The sequence below is a fragment of the Dermacentor silvarum genome, chromosome 3 (genome assembly GCF_013339745.2).
Source record: "Dermacentor silvarum isolate Dsil-2018 chromosome 3, BIME_Dsil_1.4, whole genome shotgun sequence".
NCBI lineage: Eukaryota > Metazoa > Arthropoda > Arachnida > Ixodida > Ixodidae > Dermacentor > Dermacentor silvarum.
This window is the reverse complement of record NC_051156.1, coordinates 116,599,604-116,606,244: the sequence shown is the minus strand read 5'-3', so window position 1 is coordinate 116,606,244 and position 6,641 is coordinate 116,599,604. Positions and strand designations below refer to the sequence as shown.

The 6,641-nt window shown below is 43.5% G+C and overlaps 1 long non-coding RNA gene across 1 annotated transcript; it reads left to right on the top strand.

Moving 5' to 3' along the window:
* The first annotated feature begins 230 nt into the window (after window positions 1-230).
* Window positions 231-2,311, top strand: LOC125943955 (uncharacterized). Its single transcript, XR_007466017.1, has 3 exons — window positions 231-304; window positions 1,249-1,320; window positions 2,213-2,311. It is a non-coding gene; the product is annotated as an uncharacterized LOC125943955 (long non-coding RNA).
* Window positions 2,312-6,641: the final 4,330 nt, after the last annotated feature.

Below are 6,641 nucleotides of genomic sequence, written 5' to 3'. Positions count from 1 at the left end.
GCTTTCGGTTGAGGTAGTCGTGGCGTTATTAAGCGCCACTTGTGCCGTCGTGGAGGGCTGCCTCCCATTGGTTGCACCTGCAGTGCTGCTTATTTTACTTCTAACTCACCAACCGCAAGTCGTGGTTTGCTCTAGCCTCTCTGCCATTGGCTAATAGCTGTTGGCAGGGTTGCATTCAGTTGTTTGAGTTGTGTATTTTCTTTACTTTTATCTCCAATTGTGCCTTGCCGGCTGCTACTGTCGGTAAATAAAAGACCGTTGGCTTTACGACGCAGCATGCACCTTCACTGGATCCTCCATTAAGGTGAGTATCGCTTTGTTTGGCTGCCTCAATATAAACAATATTTTCTTATTTGGAATGCTCCTTTTGCTTCACAACCAAGTTTTAGCTGCCAAGTGGCTTAAACTTAGTTATGAAGCAAAAGGGGCATTCCAAGTTTAAGCCACTTGGCAGCTAAAACTTGTGCTCTAGACTACGAGCATGTGCATCTCTAAAATAGGCACTTTCAGGAGATACTCGTATAACAAATTTATAACTATAGGTGTAAGCATAGTGCATTACTCCACGATGCGTTCACCATCTCAATAAAGTTCTCAGCAAGTTCAAAGTAAACTAGATAAAAGCTTGGTCGAGAAACGTGAGAAATTCGTGCCAAAATGTTGACGTGAATAGCCTGGATATCAAGGGCCCATATTGCATCAATTGAATTTGTCTTTGTCAAATAAAGCATGTTGACATGCATCACGGCCGCTCGATGAAAAACACACTGTGTGTTTTTCATCGAGCGGCCGTGCATGCATTGTTAATGAACAGTGAAGTAATGACAATATTCATGTCAGCACTGAAGTCCTAGCTGATTATCATTTCTTCCTTGCCTTCATCTGCTCATCTTTCCTGTGTGTTCTTTTTATTTTCGTCGTATTATCCGCCTATATCCTCCTCTTGCAAACAAACCACTAATATTTTTTAGTACTCCCTATTTTTTTCTATGTTACAATTTTGATTGACTTACGTGCACTATGACAATGTTTGCACGGAAATGTTCACGTGGGCGGGTTGATTCTGCTTCATTTTCAAATCCTAAAGCAGCGTGATGGAACAGCTGTACGTGCACGTCTATGTGTAGAGCTGCGCTGTTTTGACTAGTTAGCAAGTGTTCTTTGATCCTCACAGAAATTTCCCCATTAAACAATGGTCAATACTTAAGTGAATGCGAAGAATATTTAATTTTTGCCTTTTTGTGGCAGGTTCAACTGAACGAGCAATGAGACCTCTGCTTTTAGTCGTTGCTGTAGCCTTGTGTGGCCTGCTGGTGTCAGGTAAGTCCTCGGTTATTCCCAATTTTATGCTCGTAGGCACGACTTCACACATTTAATGTAATGGAAGCGAGAGGTGCTAATATTTTAATGCGCTCATTGTCGGAACCCCTGCAGTTTCAAGTACAGAGGTGCATCACCGAAAGCATATTAAGAACATTGAACAATGGTTACCACAAACAACAGAAATTATTTATGTGCAATATTTACAGCATATAAACATCGAACTCAAAGATAAAGACGAATGATAAAGAAAACATGGTTGATAACTGATCTAGAGAAAGGTTGGCCGAAAGAAGATATTAAAAGTTGCCAAACAAAATACTGTGTTAGGAAATCAGCCATTGAATATCGAGGTGCAGAATAATAGTGTGACGATTTTTTTCTCCGAATCCAGAATAAATTGAAACATGAGGCGGACCGCACATAACATAAGCAGCGGTATTCTAAAGGCTGGTTCATACCATGAGATGTTGACATTTTATTTAGCGGTTAATTCAACTTCACCTAACCCATATTCACAACTAAATTACATAAAAGTTTCCCTTCCAACAATGCACCCCTCAGATCTTGGTTCCCTAAATATAAAAGTACGCTTCCCACTTGTTAGGACGAGCTACCCAAACCGTAATGTATTTTTTAAAAGAAGATGTTGCAGTGAATGCGTCAACAGTGTCGAATAACAGAGGAGAAAGTTGTGACAACTACAATATATGTGCGAAACACTTCACGAGCCACGCAGAGCGAGCCTTTAAGCTCGTCGACAAAACGAAGAACAAGATGCAAAAGATTTGTGAGCTAACAGGACTTATGTGTAACCTGTTTTTGCTCTTATGCTTTGTTTGCAAGGGGATGTACACACGTTCTGTCTGCTCATTTTTTGGCTCTGTTTTAGGCGATGAGCTACCAGCTACAGGTAAATCAAGTGGAAACCCTAAAGATTTTATGGACAAACTTGAAAGGCATGACACCGAATTGCCCACTGATTGGTTCGCTCAGCCAAGTGGAGCAAACAAAGAAGAGGAAGCACGCAGTTTTGTGGAAACCGGCTCAAGCGTAACCGAAGGAAGGAGCGGTCTGAAGAAGGAGACTGGAAATGTTGCATCTCGGACAACACGCGACATCGAAAAGGAAAATAGGCAGATGAACGTTCCACCTCAATACTGAGTTGGAAGTGTTGAAGCGAACTAGTGCCAAGCCTGGCGCATCCCTTCTAGCCAAGGTAGGGTAGGTGGCACCTATGAACGGATCTCCGGCTATGAACAACGTTATCGAAAGTCCCCAGTCTCGTGAAGTGCGCTTGCTATCCGTAGCAAGGCGTAGCACGCTTTCCAGCGCTGCTACACAGCGTATTCATTATTCCTACAAAATGCCTAAATTGATAAAATTCGTGTTGCTGTACCCTGCCTTTTGCTCAAGCACCAGAAAAAAATGCGTCAGTCTGTGTAGAAAATAATAAAAAATAGATTACGTGCATGGTTCTATTGGTCTCTTTTTTCATGCGTGCACCTACGCAAAGTTTTGGCGCTATAACATAGATATAAATATTTTTTTCTGAAAAAAAAATGTGGGAGCAACTCAGCACCGCCCTAGCGATCGAGTACCCCCGCTGGGCTTCAAGGCTCCGGTGGGAGGGTCGGGAGAGGGGAGGCCACGTACTACGCCGCGTGCTCGTATCTTGCCGCGCGTATGGTGAAAGCCGACGGCGACGGGGGCAGAGTCCTTCCTCCATGCGCTATGTTTTCGCGGCTTGACTTGCATTGATGCGAGCGGGGGGACGAAGGTCAATTCGCTAGCAGCTGTTGCCGCGCTTACTCACTAAAGCGTTTTGGCAGCGACTTTCCGCGGCCATCGAGTGAGATGCGTTCATGTTTGCTTGTGCCCGCGTTACACCATGCTTGTTAATTTAGTTAGTATGCCTATCTTAAAACTACTATCCTTACTTCGTAAAGCTGGACCTCTTGTTTGCTATCGCCATCGATGCTGCGACTATCTTGCTTTATGAAGTGTAGCAGACCTCTGGTTACGTACAATGTTTGGATGTCCAAGATCTCTGACGGCAGATATTGGGAGGAAGGCCGGGAGTTTTACTTTGAACAAGAGAGAGAAAAAGAAGAGCGGAAAGGCAGGAACCTTAACCAGACAAACGTTGGTTTAGCTACCCCGCACTGGGGGAAGGGGGTATAGGGATGAAACAAAAGTAACCCGATAGAGCCTTACACACAACGCGCCGTGCGGCACCCTTTCTACAGGGACAGAATGTTCGAGATCATGAGAGCTGTTCTTTCACCACAGATGCCATCACAGCTTGTCTTCACTAAAATAATCATGCTCGTGGTTAATCAGTTTGATACAAAACCACCATTACTAATGTAGCGCTATTGTTTTACCAGGACTTTTATAAACCCTCCAAGAGAGTTTATGACATTTCTGCCACAGCAGAAATAGCCGGTGATCACGAAATTATGAGGTAGCGCTCACAGCAAGCCCGGCGCTTTTCCTTAAACTGACAAGGTGCGAAAAAGAAACCAGATAAATTAGGTTTTCTCGACGCTTAGTATGCAATTTCTGCCATAATGAAGATCACATTGGAAAGGTATGTCTCCTAAGAAACTCAGCAACAAACTAAGCAAAGCGGAGCAACTAAAGTTACAACCCACGCATCACAGCGGCGAAGTCTTAGATGAACTTCGTACCATTTTTCATACATAACACAGGATGGCCACAGCGGGAAGATTTATGGAGTGAGTGACTTCGAATACTCAGCCACTAAAAATGCAAGTAGAGTCTGGCGCTGCCATGTCTATGAAATTAAAGCTTGTTTCAAATTATATGAACTAGCAAGTCAATTGTGTTGAAAAGTCAATGCCTCCACATCCTTGTTTTCACAATTTGCCCAGCTCTTTACTCTGCTCTGTCTTTTATTTTTCCTACAATCTCGCGCTACGCAAAGCCGCCGTTATGAACTACGACCAACTCGTCCAAGCTTCTACCCTGATTTCTGGAATTCAGAATCTATTCATGGAGTGAACGAAGAAAGTCTGGCGCTAGTCGTATCGTTTGAGGTGAATTTTCGTCATGCATTTGACGCGCCTCTCACTCGTTATTCTGGTGCATCGATTCCCATATAAAAAAGGGTGCTAGGCTGCCACTTTGGAAAGTGCTGACGTGTGCCATTCACACTGCGCGATCTCGTCATGTAACAGATAAGGTTCAAGATCAAGTTATATATGAACCAATTTCGGCTTCTGATTATGCAACGCCTGTGGTGGTAGAGGAAGAACAGCGGGGTTCTAAATCAAAGTCTACAGGGTTCAAAAGGAGCGTGGTAAGCGCATGTCATAATTAAATGGTTTACCTACTGCTGTCTACGGTTGCGTTACTTGCAACACTACATGGCGGACGAATGTATTGAAGGACACTAGTGTAAAGTGTTCTAGCAGGATGTTCTAGCAGAGTATCTGTGAAATCCTTGATCGGAAAATCATACCTAGATTCTTCTTGCTTTGTTCTTACAGAGGATAGCGGTTATTCACCGCATTTTAATGCCTTTCGGGAGATTTCTGCCATAGATAAAACTTAGATATCCCACGAATGCGCCCTCCCTTCTTAATCTCGACTAAAAAAAATCACGAAGCATCGACACAAAACCAAACACCTTTCGTAGCCGATACGCCCAATCCCGCTGGGAGATTTTACGCATTATTCTCGCGAAGTCATTTTTTCAAGTATTGGTTCCATGCAACGTGAAGTTGTAAAAGATTGTTACAGTACCGAAAACGAGCAGCGCTTTTATTGTTTCCTCTTACAGACCAGTATCACTGCTACGTACGCGTATATGTACAAGGAAAATGGAACCCATGAGAGAGTTTAAAATAAGGCCCCGAATGTTTCGGGACCCTAGAAGAATAGCATCGTCGCCATTGCACCTGCGTCAGACGCAACAAGCGGACGGGGTTTGCGTTGGCACGCTATTTCTAAACTTGCCCCTAAAGCTTTCCTTCAATAATCACGGCGGCACTCGTCGAAGCGACGTTTCTCGCCTTATACCAACTTCAACTCACTTCCTGCTAACACATGAAGTTCGTAAGCTATGACTGGTGATTTAGGCTATCTCTTTCACTCATCTCAAGTAAGCGACAAAAATTTATGGATGAGTTTTCGAGTTTCAATTTTGAATATTAGGCTGTCAGTCTAAAATGGAAATGGTTGCGCTAGGCGAAAATAGATGGCCGGATATTTCGACGAAGCTAAGCTTATGGCTGAACGCGGTCAAAAAATTCCCTAGCCAAAGTTCGAAGACCATTTTTCAGATCTCGGAGCCCAAGAAGGCAGCAACATCACGAACGCGATTTTCCCAGGACGATGATATTGCATTGCGGCGCGAAGTTCCCGCAGGGAAACCGTTCGTGGTGAACAGTCACCAGAAAGGTGAGAGCTGTGATTTCAGCCTGCGAGAACTTAACGAAAGGTTGGATTTGTTGCTTTCCCCATACCGACTCAACAAGCGGTGATATCTTCTTTAAGTACGAAGCATTCCTAGGCAAACATTTCCCACTTTGAGAGTGTCTAGTTTAATGGAAAGCTTGGTCGATGTGAACGCGGCAATGAAGATGTAGAAGCTGCTTTTCTTCCTTGGCCAAATTCCACTGAACTTACGGTCGCCTCGAAGTGCGATGTTGGACGGTGAGGGTGAAATAAAAAAAAATGGAAAAGAAAATCCACTGTACAGACACTTCTGCTACAGGGATGCGTAGTACGAGAATTTACCGCAATATATACATCACTATCATGGACTATTTATTTAATATGATACGGAGTAGAAGCGCCCGCTTGAAAACGCAAAAATATTGTTTAGGTACGCACTGGTTTCTACAAAAGTCTATGCACTGCATAAATCTCGAAGATATTAGATGAATGACGTAGGTTGCTGAGCCTATTACTGAAGAAATCCCAACAAGCTAAAACAAAAGAAAATCACAATACGGTGCAGAACATTACACATGCTAGCAAAAAGCAGATGATAGTTAAACTAATAAGGAAGTGGCTCTGGAATGAAAGTGGCGCACTGCTATGTATGATCTAGTGCTATAGGTACCGAACTATGCAACAAAAAAAAACAGCTGTCAGGGAGGCAGCGTTTCCTATAGAAGCAGTGCAATGTTCCACGACAGCTGCCAGCCCTGAGGAGACCCATGCGGTAGACGCACATTATATACTAAAAACCCGTATCTAAATGATCATGAAAAACATGCACCGAAATGGTGACTCAGAAAAAGAGGTGCAAATATAAATCGCTCAGCAGATGTGACGGCTGCATGGGA